The 15,855-nt window shown below is 37.8% G+C and overlaps 1 protein-coding gene across 4 annotated transcripts in view; it reads right to left on the bottom strand.

The window, feature by feature from the left end:
• wscd2 (WSC domain containing 2) overlaps positions 1 to 14,160 on the bottom strand; it is a 67,169-nt gene extending 53,009 nt beyond the window's left edge. For 2 of the 4 annotated variants that reach the window (XM_056263800.1, XM_056263803.1), the window contains exon 1: positions 10,976 to 11,516. The gene's annotated coding sequence lies outside the window, so the exon portion shown is untranslated. Of the gene's footprint in view, positions 1 to 2,135; positions 2,284 to 10,975; positions 11,517 to 14,107 lie in introns of those variants that run through there. The other 2 variants (XM_056263801.1, XM_056263802.1) reach the window with 2 other exon arrangements.
• Between the last annotated feature and the right edge of the window lie 1,695 nt (positions 14,161 to 15,855).

The following is a 15,855-nucleotide window of genomic DNA, read 5'->3' as shown; positions in this document are numbered from 1 at the left end:
TGAGGGTAAGTAATGAATGAAAGAATTTTCGTTTTTGGGTGAACTATCTCTTTAAGCCCTCAACCTAAGGATGAGCTGATGTGGCTTAGAAATACCATTCAATTTTAGGGTCAGTAAGTAAAACTTTCTTTTTTTTTTAAAGAAATTAATACTTTTATTCAGCAAGGATGCATTAAATTGATCAAAAGTGACATTTTGAGACATTAAAAATTGTACAAAACAACAATTAAATACTATTCTTTTGAACTCTCTTTTGAACTATTCAAATCATCCTAAAAAGGTATCTCCGTTTCCACAAAAATATTAAGCAGCCCAAGTTTTCAACATTGATAATAATAATAAGTGTTACTTCAGCACCAAATCAGCATATTAGAATGATTTTTGAAGGATCATGTGACATAGATAGTCATCATAGTAATAAATTAAACAATAATATTTTAAATTGAAATAATATTTCACAATATTTTATCAAATAAATGCAACATTTGTGATATTTCAAAAATATTTTAAAAAATCTTACCGACCCCAAACTTTTGAAAGGTATATATTGACTTAAGTGTGAGAACAACTTTTTAAAATAAACCAATCAAATGACAGGTGTCAGTATATGTATATAGTCTCATTAACTGAGGTGTATTTGGTTGCCAAAATTCAGACCTTAAGAATTAGTTCCCTTTCAATTCATGAATTATAATTTTAAATGAATTGGCCACAATCCACAGGAAGAATTAGAATTTAGAATTTGAATGACAGGAATAATTTAATGAATTCAGTTATATGAATTACGTTAAATTGCAATTCATTTCAATTTTACTTCCTTACATTCTAATTCAAATTCCAAATCTGCAACCTCAATTCATATTCAAGTATTCTAAATGGCACACAAACCTGATGATTGCATTTTTTGATTTCACTGGAATGGAGAGCATTCGCATGAGAGATGTGGAGCACTCGTCTGGGACAGCTAGTGTGCACATTGGACTCCTCCAATGACTAAAGGGAAAGAAAAAAGCTTGTTACAAACTTTAAAGTTTATTAACGACTTGTAAGGTGACGATTCAGATATCTTACTACAGCCACTGCTTTCAGTAAACCTGAAGAGAGATCACATAATCGCAGATCTTTAGGGAGGCCGAGATGAATGATATACCAACTAAATAGGTTCTTGAAGAAGCGCCGGAAGTGATCTCTGGCGCGGTTGCGAAAAAAATTCAACGTTGTCTGTTGATATATTGAAATCGTCTTCCATTGCGATTCCCTGTATATCTAAATATGTTTAGATCTTCACAGTGAAAGGTTCCAAAATCTCTGTGTAAACAATGAGTGACGTACACGCGCGAGAGATCACTTCCGACGCTTACGCAGACCCTGCGCCCTCAGATCACTTGGACGTGGCTGTGTTTACAAGAGGTAAAAATTATATAAATACTGTTCGTTTTCTCACACAAACTGCTCGTTTCGTGTCTTAGGCCATCAATGTGTACTTACATTTACGAGTCATTAAATCATGTTTAATTTGGACTTCTCTGTGCATGCTCTTTGAGGTGGTGACCATAGACCTGCATTATATGACTGACAGACAAGAACGGTTTGACCTAAAAATATCAAAATTGAAACTACTGCGGAAACAAAGACACCTACATCTTGGATGCCCTTGAGGTAAGCTAAAACATACCAAAAATTAATTTCAAAGTTAACTATCCCTTTAAGGACATTGTGAACAGTTTACATTATCCAAATCACTCAATGTTTTGTGCTGCCCCCCATTTAAAGCAACCAACAACCTCCCAATAATGCTCTTACTCTCAGTCTAAATTACATTTAGTTAACAGGGTTGATTATTTTCAGTGTTTTTGGTTTGGATTTGATCCTGCACCATTAGCAGGTAATTACCATGTGTATAATGACTCCATTACTAAAACAAACACAGCATAGCCCTACGGGTGAAAAAAAGACAGAGGAAAGCCTAAACAGCAGCCATCTGTTTATCTTTCCCGTTCACTCTCACTGATCATCTCCCTCCGAGTGCATTAATTACACCAGAAAAATAATTAATTCAAGGAATTAAGCATAATACGGCTAAATTCCACGGATCGAGAGAGTTGTGTGTGCATTACATAGCAAGCGGATCTTACAGTCCTTCCTGTCTCTTTTATTTCCTTCTATTCCCTCCATTGCATTCTATTGTTACACATAATGTGTTCCACACTATTCTATTTCATTCCATTATACAGAGTGCCATTCCTAGCCATTTACTTCCATTCATTTTCATTCTGTTCTATTCCATTCCATTGGTGAAAGTTGATCTCACATTGCCACCATTGTGACTGGTAATTTCATCCAACATCCTGATTGGATTGAAAGTGGGAGTGAACATTGGCAGGACCCCAGAGTGTGGTGGCCCTGTGTACGGCCACCCTCTCAGGTTCACACACACCCACAAAGGCCGTCCTTTGAGCCGACTGAAGAGTTCACTGTTGAACAAGCACAGGTCTGCCATTCCCAGTGGGTAATTATTGCTTGCTGCAAGCCTACTGACATGGTGAATGTTATCTCAAGACCACTTTTAAGTCCCTATTATTCTCGTTCTCTCTCTCTTTCAGAAGCGTCTTTCTCAGGGTCCTCTGTGTCTCTCTCGCACACATAATCAGTTCTTCATTATCCCGGGTCACATTCAGTAACCAGTCTACCCTTCAATAAAGAGACTGAAAAATAGTGTGAGATGGATGCCTTGAAGCATATCTGGGGAATCAATGGTTTGAATTAATTAGTTAATGAATCTACAGATTTCAATTCATCAAATTAATTAATTCACAATGATTCAGTCATTGATTAATATCAGCCACTAGTTTCTCAAACAAAACAGGATGCCTCCATCATTTCATGTTGCTTCATATAGACTTCTTTATAACGGTCTCTTTGGATAAGTACTTTATTTCCTTCTTCTACAGTCCATGAAACCCTTTGCTGGAAAAATGACACTTTTCTCTTCCATTTGCTAAACCACATGAACCATTCAAGATCATTACAAGGCCCCTGTGGAAGCTGTCTGCCTTAGTCAGGTCTCCATAATGAAAAGCAGACCAACAGACTGACCTTGAATAATACCCATGTCACCATTAGTGCACCATTATAAATCTCTAACTGTCAGCAGCCAGCCTCTTTATCTTGGTTATGTGCGATAAAGTCAAAAAGCCTATAATTATCCTGGCCAAGGTCCCTTTAATTCCACTTCTATACATAGCTTGTTTTGTCTTCTGCAATTCCTTATATTAACTATATTGTGATGTATACCATTACGTTAACATTAAAAGGCTGATAATGTTATGTTTTGGCCACACTGCCCACCCCTAGATCTTTACAGGGTCTTATTAATTCCAGTTTGAACATTATGAACCACTATACATACCTCATTTTGTCTTCTGCAAGTCCCTGTATTAACTACACTCACCTAAAGAATTATTAGGAACACCTGTTCAATTTCTCATTAATGCAATTATCTAATCAACCAATCACATGGCAGTTGCTTCAATGCATTTAGGGGTGTGGTCCTGGTCAAGACAATCTCCTGAACTCCAAACTGAATGTCAGAATGGGAAAGAAAGGTGATTTAAGCAGTTTTGAGCGTGGCATTGTTGTTGGTGCCAGACGGGCCGGTCTGAGTATTTCACAATCTGCTCAGTTACTGGGATTTTCACGCACAACCACTTCTAGGGTTTACAAAGAATGGTGTGATAAGGGAAAAACATCCAGTATGCGGCAGTCCTGTCGGCGAAAATGCCTTGTTGATGCTAGAGGTCAGAGGAGAATGGGCCGACTGATTCAAGCTGATAGAAGAGCAACTTTGACTGAAATAACCACTCGTTACAACCGAGGTATGCAGCAAAGCATTTGTGAAGCCACAACACGCATAACCTTGAGGCGGATGGGCTACAACAGCAGAAGACCCCACCGGGTATAACTCATCTCCACTACAAATAGGAAAAAGAGGTTACAATTTGCAAGAGCTCACCAAAATTGGACAGTTGAAGACTGGAAAAATGTTGCCTGGACTGATGAGTCTCGATTTCTGTTGAGACATTCAGATGTCAGAATTTGGCGTAAACGGAATGAGAACATGGATCCATCATGCCTTGTTACCACTGTGCAGGCTGGTGGTGGTGGTGTAATGGTGTGGGGGATGTTTTCTGGGCACACTTTAGGCCCCTTAGTGCCAATTGGGCATCCTTTAAATGCCACGGCCTACCTGAGTTTTGTTTCTGACCATGTCCATCCCTTTATGGCCACCATGCACCCATCCTCTGATGGCTACTTCCAGCAGGATAATGCACCATGTCACAAAGCTCGAATCATTTCAAATTGGTTTATTGAACATGACAATGAGTTCACTGTACTAAAATGGCCCCCACAGTCACCAGATCTCAACCCAATAGAGCATCTTTGGGATGTGGTGGAACGGGAGCTTCGTGCCCTGGATGTGCATCCCACAAATCTCCATCAACTGCAAGATGCTATCCTATCAATATGGGCCAACATTTCTAAAGAATGCTTTCAGCACCTTGTTGAATCAATGCCACGTAGAATTAAGGCAGTTCTGAAGGCGAAAGGGGGTCAAACACAGTATTAGTATGGTGTTCCTAATAATCCTTTAGGTGAGTGTATATTGTGATGTACACCCTTAGATTTATATAAAAATGACTAAGAATTTGATACTTTGCTCATATGGTATCATGCCCTATGCCCTATATCTTTCTTTTCTACTTTCTATATCTACTTTTAGTCTCACTTCTTAACTACCACCTCCAGAGTGACAACCCATTCTCTATTTTGATCTAAAAAGGCAAGATTCTTGCTTTAACATGGTCATTAATCAAACCGACCTAAGGTTCATCATTCATGCAGTAAAAAATGTTGTCATGGCTTAGAGCTGTAAAAGGTTGACAAAACAGAAGCATCTGGAGGACAGCGTTCAAACACCCCCTGCTCACACCTTCACAAGAACTCACACAAACCTCTCCAGACAGCATCCTGTAGTTCATTCCAGTGGGCATGTGAAAGTTCTTAATATGTATCAGTCACATAGGATTTAAAACATCTGGCCAGACTCGCTTTTTAAACAGAAGCTAATTAAGAAGCAAATCATTAGAACAACTGGCCTGACTGCCAACTGATTGATTCAAAAAAAGATATGCATGAGGTATGTGAAAATTATGTAAGCTATATCATTCATAACATACATGTAACAAACAGTTAGCCCATCATTATTGCAAAAAATAAACCTTGATGAGTGGTAAGTGATCAGGACTCACTTACCAAATTGAATTTAATATGTAGCCAATGAGCGCTATGAGAGATATAAAAGATAAAAGATTTCTATGCAATAAGTTGGTTAGCAGGGACAACTGTCTATTATGTATTAATTTAATGAATTATTATAAGTTTACAAAGCAGCATAAGTATAGGAAATCAACATCCAAAAAAAAAATCAGGGTGCCAGCACAACAAAAAAAAAGAAAAAAAAGAAGAATAAAGAAAGAAAAACATATCCCACCACCTGTCCAAACAGCAATTACTTGAGTATTATTTACTGAAAAAGCCCAGTGTTGTTGATAATCCGGGACTAAGCTGAAAATCTGGCTGAGATGTATACGGCTGCTCTGCACTCAACCCATTCTTCAGGCTTTCCTTGTAACAGATCAAAAAAAGCTCAATGGTTTATCTTTCCTCCGTTGATAAAAGAGATAAAGGAAATACCGTCATAAAGTCTTATTTTGAGCCCTAATTGTTTGTTGATAATGCGGTCAGAAATTAGTGAGTACAGCATGTTTAGTGTGGTGAATAACATCTATTGTTAATAGCGAAGTGAGCCATTTTCGTATCACTAGCATCCACTGGAAAAAAAGTGATTGTTTTCTAACAGGTTTCCCAAAAAACCTCGATGTCCTACAACTGGATGAGCAAACTGTTGCCCCGCCCCAAACTCAAACCATTTGCTAAGTCGATTTTGCTATGCTGTGATGGTCATTGGTCAGGATTCTCAAACAAACAAAACAAGCCAGTGTGTACACTTTTTGAGTATATCAACCTACAAATGGTTTACTTAGATTAGTCTCTGCATATTTAGCTGGAATAGGAAAACGTATTTTACCATCTGAAAAATAACACACTTTCTGGAGTTTCTGAATGGCCAGTAAACTCAATCAGTGCTAAAAGTGCCAGTAAGGTAAAGCTGTTGAACTTTTAAATAAAAACCCATTTTCTGAGCCAAGCATTAACAACAGATTTATGTGTATGCTGGCATGACTGCACATATCCTCTGAAAGCCCAGGCATCTTAAATGCAAACATCGCTTACTGCGACTCAAGAGTTCAACTCAAAGAGCTTAGTGTGATCTTCCTCAGGATGATTTCATCTCGCACTGATGCTGTGCCTCAGCGATTGGTCAAGCAGAGGAGGGGGATGATTAAAGAAAGATAATACACATAGATACAACTGAAAAAAAGAAACTTTAGCACTTCCACCGCCCCTCTCTTGAACTTTGATGATACGATAAATGCAATATCTGAAGTTAATATCCATGTAGCCAACAATTACAATTCAAGCTCTGTTCCAAAATAGAGTGAGCATCATATGCACAATCCCAAAGTGAAGGCTGTTCCAAAAAGGTACACAACGTACTTATGGTGCCACCTAAGATATCTAATTTTTGGGCAAACTCTGAGGCAGTATTCTTCATGGGTAAAGACAGTTCTAAAATGCATTGCAACAAGCTTAGTGAATTGTCAATTATACAGTAAATATAATTATAATTAAATAAATACCAAAACTATAAAATTCAATACCAAAACGTCTGAACTGTACAAAAGGTTCTGGAACAGACCATCACTGCATCCGAAACCGCATACTGTATACTACAGGTATGTACTACATTTGGTTGTAACATGTACTACAAACTTGTTTACGGCCGTTAAAAAAGTATGTTCTATATAGCATGACACGCCCTGTTGTCATTGTCATGTGACCTATGCCGTCAGTTGTGTCACTTCACTGCCTTTCACAAATCATCTCCCATGGCCTCATGGAATAGTAAAATGTCCATTGGAAGCACACTTCAGAATATCGCCAGAAGTAGTAGGTCACCTGATACTTTTCGCCTACTATTTTATGAATACTGTGAATTCGGTCATACTCAGCTCGGATACAGTTTTTTCGCCTATTATATGGAAGTATGCATATTTGAACCGAGGGCATATGTTTTTCCATCTTAAGCAAGATAATCTCATGATGAAACATCTTTAAGACATGCACATTTGTATACAGGCCAAGACACACATCTGCAGCCAGCAATGCAATCAACTTAAACTCTGCCAAGGTCAAGAAGAGAGTTCAGCGATAGACGGTAAGTCTTCAACTCATACAGTACACAGGCGAACAGGAAATTAAGAGTAAAGTGATGAATACAGTACAACCAAAGCCATAAAGGATAAATCAAGGAGAAACACTTGGAAGAATAACAGAGCTCGAGGGACAATTGTTAAAAACAGGATATATGATCTTTTATTATTTTTCTAATTTTGTCCAGAGACTTGCTGTTGTTGGAAAAAAAATTCTGTTAGGAACTGAATGGCAGTGTAGCCCTGTTAATATCTGCTATTAACATCAGTCTCGGATGGTGCGATTAGCTAGTGGTCAGCACTAAATTACAGGTGTAAACAGCCTCCAAAACTCTTTGTCAGTCCTGAAGATTTATTATTTGAATTACTTTTTTTAATGGATGGCAACTAGTTGAAATTCCAATGTTAGACGAAACATTGAAAACTCAGATGTGACATGTCTACCCATAAAATATTCATTATAATCTGTCCAATTGGTAAACAATGTGAAATGATGGTAAATAAATTCGGTTTCTCTCAAATCTTGCAGAGACACATCATGATGGTGTAGCCCTGTCTGTTCCACATTTGGCTTCAGACATATGGATAAAGTTCAATATGACATTCAATGTGCACTCAGCAATTACAACCCCCCCAGGAAAAAGTAGATTGATTTCCTCTACCGGATTGTTAAATTCTAGTTTAGTTCCCTATCTAACTGAGCAACAGCAGAGATTTGACACTTTCAGGACAGATTTACCAGTTGATTTCCGAGTAATAGAGCAGAACTGAATAATACATTTTCTGAATATAGCAGTTCAGTTCTGATTAGGCAAAGAACTGCAATATGAGCAACAGCAGTTGATCACAAATTAAAATAAAATGTTGCAGTGTCATATTTAACATCATGACTGGTAATTAAAGTCTTTAATTGACTGCTTTACATTAATTAACCACCCTTGATTAATTAAGAGTACCTGATGCTGGGAAAAAACCTGAAATATTAAAACATTACATGAGATTGCATGTCTATGTACTATTTTACCAACTACATGTCCAAGTATGAAGTAAAGATAGCAGACAAGATGTTGGAATACACATCTGAAATCCTGAGAGAGAGGAAAAACAAAGTTTGAAGTTTTGATCATTTTTTAACTGTTTTACGTTCTTTTAAATGTGCAGTTTCTGAATGGAAGGAATCTTAGATAAAAATGTAGTGCTCTACTTTGAAAATAGAGCACCCAGTTTATGACAGAAGGTCTTAGAGTCTCACTGATCTGGTGATTGAAATGACATCAAATACGTCCTAAAGACTCTGGTAAATCTGGCGCTTTGTGTCCAATAGCAAGTCACATGGAACACGGCCTCCGATCAGAGGAGTTTCATAACTCTCAGATTAACAGACTAATTAATCTCACACACCACTGAACGCATAAAAAATAACAGCATAGAGCACTGAATCTATGATGAACACAACCGATTAACACGACGCAGCCTTGCAGCTGGTCCGTTATGTAAATAATAATAATAATAATAAAAACATATACTAAATTGTAATCTCCTTATCTAATAAGGAAATTCTAAAATTCCAGAATAGCGTTAGTATTGAAATGCATAGGAAACAAGCTCATGTAAAGCGCCATCAACGTGTTTGTTCTCTTATGCAAACTAAAACACCCCCCAGCTGTTTGAAGGGTCATGTCGGCTTCATTACTTCTCTTCGTTTTATATTTGCTGGTTTGGTTTGGCAATCCTTTAGAGCATGAAAAAGTTCTCTTAAACAATAGTCTGAATAGAAAATGCTTTTAGAAATGACATATTAACAGGGAGAGATTGATTAAATTATAGATGTGGTGTAGCACTCAAAGGGAACTAGAAAGAAGGTATGGCAGAGAGGCTGAAAGAGAGGAGAACCATCTTACATTTCAGTAAAAGATTAAAAAAATAAATAACTCAATGTTCTAGCAGAATCTGGGAATATGTGGATGGTTAGAGACTGAACTCACTATAGCAGCTGCATCTCAGTGACTAAGAATGGACAGAATCATAAAACACACACTGCTGCTAATTTGCAGAGAAGCATTTCAGACAGTAGTGAGTTATTAAACCTTATACAAGTCAAGCTCTACACAACCCCTCTCAAATTAGTTACAGACACACGCAAGACATCCAGACACTTGTAAATGTGGAAGGGCCCACTTGCTTTTGCAGTTGAGAATTCTATATGATATGTATTTCGTTTGGAAGTTCTGTTTGATGTGCAAAACTGGCTCTTGAGAAATAATATTTAACACCAATATTAGGTTCACAAGACACAAAGAGATCAACTCCTTCTGAACATTCCACAGCTTTAGAGTACCTAGCACCAAACATCATTCAAAACAGCACTGATATCAAAACTGATCCTGTTACAAAGATTAATGAATTATTATGAAGTCATTATGAATAAACACATGTATGTCACTACAATGGTGCATCTGCATAATGGGTAGAGTGTCAGATCAAAGGATGTGTAAAAATTTCCTTTGAAACATAGCATACAAGCAACAGTGAAATCTATGTTTAAGCTCAGATATATGCTGATAGAAGGTGAAAATGGTCAGAATTAACCCTGCCATATTTTAAAGTGAAATAATCTGATATGCTAGATCTACAGTACATTGGGACCCTATTTTTACATCAAAAAACTTAATTTTGTATTATATCATGCAATACTGGGGCTGTTAGCGATTATTTTCAGATGTTTTGGCAATGTCCTTATATATTTCGGTTCTTTGGAACTACAGCTAAAAAAATCACCTAATTTACAGCAAAAAAAAATGTTTTAATGGCTTGACAATGCTTTAAAGGGATACTCCACCCAAAAATTAAAATTATGTCATCATTTTTATGTCACAAGTTCTTCCAAACCTGTATGAGTTTCTTTCTCTACTGAACACAAAGGAAGATATTTTGAAGAACGATTGGAACTTTGGCACCATTGACTTCCATAGTATTTTTTTTTTCTACTATGGAAGTCAATGGAGCCAAACAACTGTTTGGTTCCAATCGTTCTTCAAAATATCTTCCTTTGTGTTCAGTAGAAGAAAGAAACTCATACAGGTTTGGAACAACTTGAGGGTGAGTAAATGATGACAGAATTTTCATTTTTGGGTGGAGTATCCCTTTAAAAAATATTTTTTAATGCACTGTATGTGCATCTATTAAAAAAAAGTTTCTATGGAATAGGCTTTTTCATGCCATTAGCGTTGTAAAAATAAATCACAAGCACTAAAAATCTAACATGTTAGATGAATTTAACACACATCTGTCAGCCAGTCAGAGGGATGTCCTGCAGTGTGACTTCCTAGCTAATTCATCTAAAACTGTTTTATACAACATTTTCTAATATTATTGTAGCCTATCACTCTACTCTAGAGTCTAGATTTTCTCTACTAATCAAAAAACAGAAGACTAAGTTTATGGTGCAACATAGCTGACATATGAACTCTGTAGATGCGGACTCCAATTAACTTTGCTCCTAAAACGTCACTCTCAATTAGTAGGCTACCTTACACTCTTGTCGTCTGGCGGCTTGATAAACTTGTATATTGACGGCTTACCTGCCTGTAAGGTCTTTCCAGCAGATTTGAATTGAGCAGGGCAGAAACTATGGAATCACTTGCACCGAAAACCTTGAGTGTAAATTCACATTCAAATGCACTGTCTCTCTTCCACTGTAGTGATCGATCGAAGAACGGGGCGCCTGGAGGCGCACACAATGAATACGTCTACAAATGATTGTCTGGTTGATTATTTGCTCAGTGATCAGCGTGGTTTTCAATGCCCCGCTGAGTTTTCCAATCTCAGTTATTCCCGATCACAACTGCCGCAGAATCCGTACGCGCTGCCTTTTACATCGTCGCGCGCTCAGAGCCGCACGCAGGCACCCACAACGCGGCCACATAGTACCTGCTCCTCGCCTCCTGTTTTTCACTGAATCAGGTCAGAGAGATGTCCTGTCCTTTTGATGTTGTCAGGAGACCTGTCTGTCTCTTCTCTCGTACACGGCGCGTTTCTCACATCCCTGCGGTTCACAGCAACAGCAGTAGCCGCGCGTCAGCTTGTGCTCCGAGTCCGCGCGCCGCCCGACAGCACTGCCTAGAGTTCTCACACAGACACAGCATGGCACACATTATTAAATAATACATCGAGATGATATGAATAAAACGCGACTGCTCGAACAGTACATTCTGTTTATTTGTAAAAACACTGTGACAGGAAATCAAAAATAGCCTACTTTTGACTGATTCAATTCACATGGCAGACAGTCTAGGATGTGAACTCGAAGAGGCAATCATTTTAGTAACTGATTTATAAACTTAATGTTAAATTTACTTTAAATTTGTATTAGGCTACTTATGTTTTTCATATATATATATATATATATATATATACAGGTGAAACTCAAAAAATTTGAATATCGTGCAAAAGTTTATTTCAGAACTTAAAAGGTGAAACTAATATATTAGAGACTCATTACATGCAAAGTGAGATATTTCAAGCCTTTATTTGTTATAATTTTGATGATGAATACCTCACAATATTCTAATTTTGAATTTGGGGTTTTCATAAGCTGTAAGCCATAATCATCAAAATTATAACAAATAAAGGCTTGAAATATCTCACTTTGCATGTAATGAGTCTATATAATATTAGTTTCACCTTTTAAGTTGAATTACTGAAATATATGAACTTTTTGTATTAATAATTCAAAGCGATATTCAAAACAGTTTCACCTGTATGCAAATCTTCTAAAATAGCTATCCCAGCTGATGTAGTTTTATGCGGCCAGTTCTGAGTATATTAGCTACTTAGTGTTGTCCATTACTGAATACAAATAACATGATACAAGTTGTAGTTAGATAGGCCTACGTAATCTATAACATTAGGCCTACACCTTTTAGGCAATATAATATGACTACTTTTAGATTAGGCTGGCTACTTATAACCAAATTTTTTTATAATATTCAATTGAATAGAATCTAGCCTACCATATTGATAAAAATACAAAGAGAAAGGAAAATTATTACATTTTTTATCAACTCCATTAAGTCCGTTAAACATTAGCCTACGTCAGCTGATCTGACACATAGCCTAAGTGCTCGCCACTGTCTTCACTCCCATAGTCGGTATACATCAAGTCGATCCGCTTTTACATAAAGTTAAACTTTTCTCAACTTCGTCGAGTTGCTGACACACCCGTGTTCTTGCTGAGCGTTGCTGTTGCTCATAAGCTCAGCCGGTTTGGGCTGGCAGTGAACGAGGCTTGCACGGCCTTGTGATGTCTGATTCGTAGTTGAATCTTTTCAAGGTATCTCTTCTGAATCACTTGAACCAGTTTGAAATTCCACCAAAATCTGAGTCCGTTCCAGTGGTTCTTCACTAAACCGGAACTCATTTAAGTTTATTCATGTATCAGATGCTTTTACAAATCGACAAATAAATGTGGCAGGCATCATCTACTCCCAGTGTCACTGAACAGTTTGTTAATTTGTTTATACACACAATTATTTATATAGGCCTATTTATTATTGCGTGAATATGTGGAATTAGGGTGGAATTAGGCCTATTCATGATATTCCTTATCATTTTAACAGGGTTGCTCCTCCAGAACTGAGAACCTTTTGTTCTGATTCATAATGAGTTGATAACCAGTAAGTCAGCTGATAGTACTTGGAGTGAACCAAACATTTGAATGATGGGACAACCTGTTACCATGTACCTTCTGCTTTTCTCCATTCATTTTGTCTAAATAGTCACCTTTTAGTTTTTATAGCGCTTTATACAATGGGCCTACAGATTGTTTCAAAGCAGCTTTACAGTGATCAACATGCGTACGTACAGAGTTAATTTCAGCTGTAAAGCATCTCTAAAAAGAAAAGTGTTGCTGAAGTCAGTTCAGTTTTGCTGATTCAGTTCCGTTGCAAGACCATCAATTATTAAATTAGTTCAATTCAGCTATAAAGCATCTCTGCAGAAAACAGTGACGTCATCGCCCAGCTCAGTTCAGTTTTCATCAATAGTGTCAGTGCAGTCAGATGAGTAATATTGTTGAATATTAAGTATCTCAAACCAAACAAGCCAAAAGGCAACAGTGGCAAGGAACCCAAACTGCACCAGGTGACAGAATGGAGAAAAAAGAATCCTTGGGAGAAACCAGGCTCAGTGGGGGGAGCAGTTCTCCTCTGGCCAAACAAAGCAACATGGCGTGGTTTAATTCCAGGCTGCATCACAAGTCTGAAGTCAGAATGTGGTCTTCTTTGTATCAGCATCTGATTGAGGATTCGAATTCACATGCTAACTGTTCCCCTGCCAGCTCATTGGAATTAATGAAACTTTATCGCTTCTGATCCAAGGCTGATCTCATCCTTCTGAAGACATTTCTTACCCACATACCCCCGACTCAAAGGGGAATACAGAGAGTTCATGCAATACTTCATCTATAAGCTCTATTCATACCCTGGACTGAATAAAGCTTCTGTCTGGTTTATCCATTTGTGTGTTGTGCTGTATGACTAATTTGGTGAGTGTCCAGTTCTGACAATGATCAGACAATAACGGATTTCAACTGACAATAAACACAGATTGTCAATTTTTAAATGTAGTTTACATGTAAATCTTCCTGAAATACATGCATGCACATGCGTCTTTCAGTGATATCAGAAGTGGAATAATAATACAAATGTTCTTACCAGTTGTTTATGTATCACCTAATGACTGCTGAACAGCTATTCCTTCTTGTAATGTGATGATTCATGCTGATCAGACATTTTTGCTGAAAGCATCTTGCTGACCCTCTGTACTGCTTCAGGGCAGTAAAATGCAGTGTAGGGTACAGGGCTATTTTTGAGGATGAATAATCCTACTGGTAAGTGTAGAAGCAAAGCAAATTCACAATCAGGAAGGGGGTGGAGAGAGGGTTAGAGGTTGGTTTCTTCTGGCTGTTGGGCCCCAAGTGACTGTCAGGTCTAATCACTGTCCTGCACTTTTAATGGTCATAAAAAAAGTGAACCCAACCTGCAGGCCAGAGATGGTGTCTCTCTGCTCTTCTAAAGTCAAAAAATTCATCCTGGCCAGACAGAGGCCTTTCCCTCCCTCAAACCATGTTGAATACAGTCTTATTGTGGAGTCACTGGTTTGTCGATTGTTGTGGAAATTTTTGATTTTCATTGATTTTCAGTGGACATTACAAAGGAATGTCATGTGGTTTTATCATTTGCAGTCTGATGTGAGAAGGAGGAACTTCTCTGAAATGTATGTATGTTTATACACCTGAAGTGCATGAGCGAGACACTCTAGAACCAGATGGGCAAGGACTTCTGACATCTGAGGTCAGCAGGTCATCTAGTTGAGGGGGGCTTAAAGGGTTAGTTCACCCAAAAATGAAAGTTCTGTCAGTAATTACTTACCCTCATGTTGTTCCAACCCCGTAAGACTTTCGTTCATCTTCGGAACACGAATTAAGATATTTTTGATGAAATCTGAGAGCTGGATCACTCCTCCATAGGCTTCTTAAGGGATCTAAGCTGGCCGGCCCAAAAGTTATGAAAGACATCGTTAAAATAGTCCGAGTGACTACAGTGGCTCAACCTTAAAATTATCAAGCGACGAGAATACTTTTTGTGCGCAAAAAAACAAACAAAAATAACAGCTTTATTCAACTAATCATTTCCTTCTCTGTACGGCCGTGATATTTCACGTAGTGATATTGCGCAAAGCTTCTGGTTGCACGTCACACGCAGGCTCACTATTGGCTGATGCTGGTCATGTGTGTGATGCGTGACGTACAACCTAGAAGCTTTGCGTAGTTTCACTACGTGAAATATCACGGCCCACAGAAAAGGAAATGATTAGTTGAATAAAGTCGTTATTTTTGTTTGTTTTTTTGCGCACAAAAAGTATTCTCGTCGCTTGATAAACTTATGGTTGAGCCACTGTAGTCACTCGGACTATTTTAACGATGTCTTTCATAACTTTTGGGCCGGTCAGTTTCGATCCCTTAAGAAGCCTATGGAGGAGTGATCCAGCTCTCAGATTTAATGAAAAATATCTTAATTTGTGTTCCGAAGATGAACGAAGGTCTTACGGGGTTGGAACAACATGAGGACAGAATTGTCAGAATTGTAATTTTTGGGTGAACTAACCCTTTAAAGGTTTAGTTAGTGATTAATAAATAAACTACTGGGAAGCTCTGCAGGGAAAAGGACCTTGAAAGAACAGTATAAAGATTGCCCAAATTTGTGTCTGTGTCTCACTCACTCCACAGGGTAACTGCTGTGTTGGCGACTGGGCCTATTCTTGCAAGAATAAATACTTCTCTTTTATAAATTTGATTCCGAGTTGTTTCTTACGCAGTGATGATGTTTAACAGAATTTTGGCCACAACACGATCTAACATGTAAAATTGCATTACTTCTAAGCATGTTCTGAATCACCTGGG

This window comes from Rhinichthys klamathensis, unplaced genomic scaffold (genome assembly GCF_029890125.1).
Source record: "Rhinichthys klamathensis goyatoka isolate OS25496 unplaced genomic scaffold, OSU_Roscu_1.1 h1tg000210l_1, whole genome shotgun sequence".
NCBI lineage: Eukaryota > Metazoa > Chordata > Actinopteri > Cypriniformes > Leuciscidae > Rhinichthys > Rhinichthys klamathensis.
Note: the sequence above shows the minus strand (reverse complement) of the source record. Positions and strands in the feature narration are given on the sequence as shown.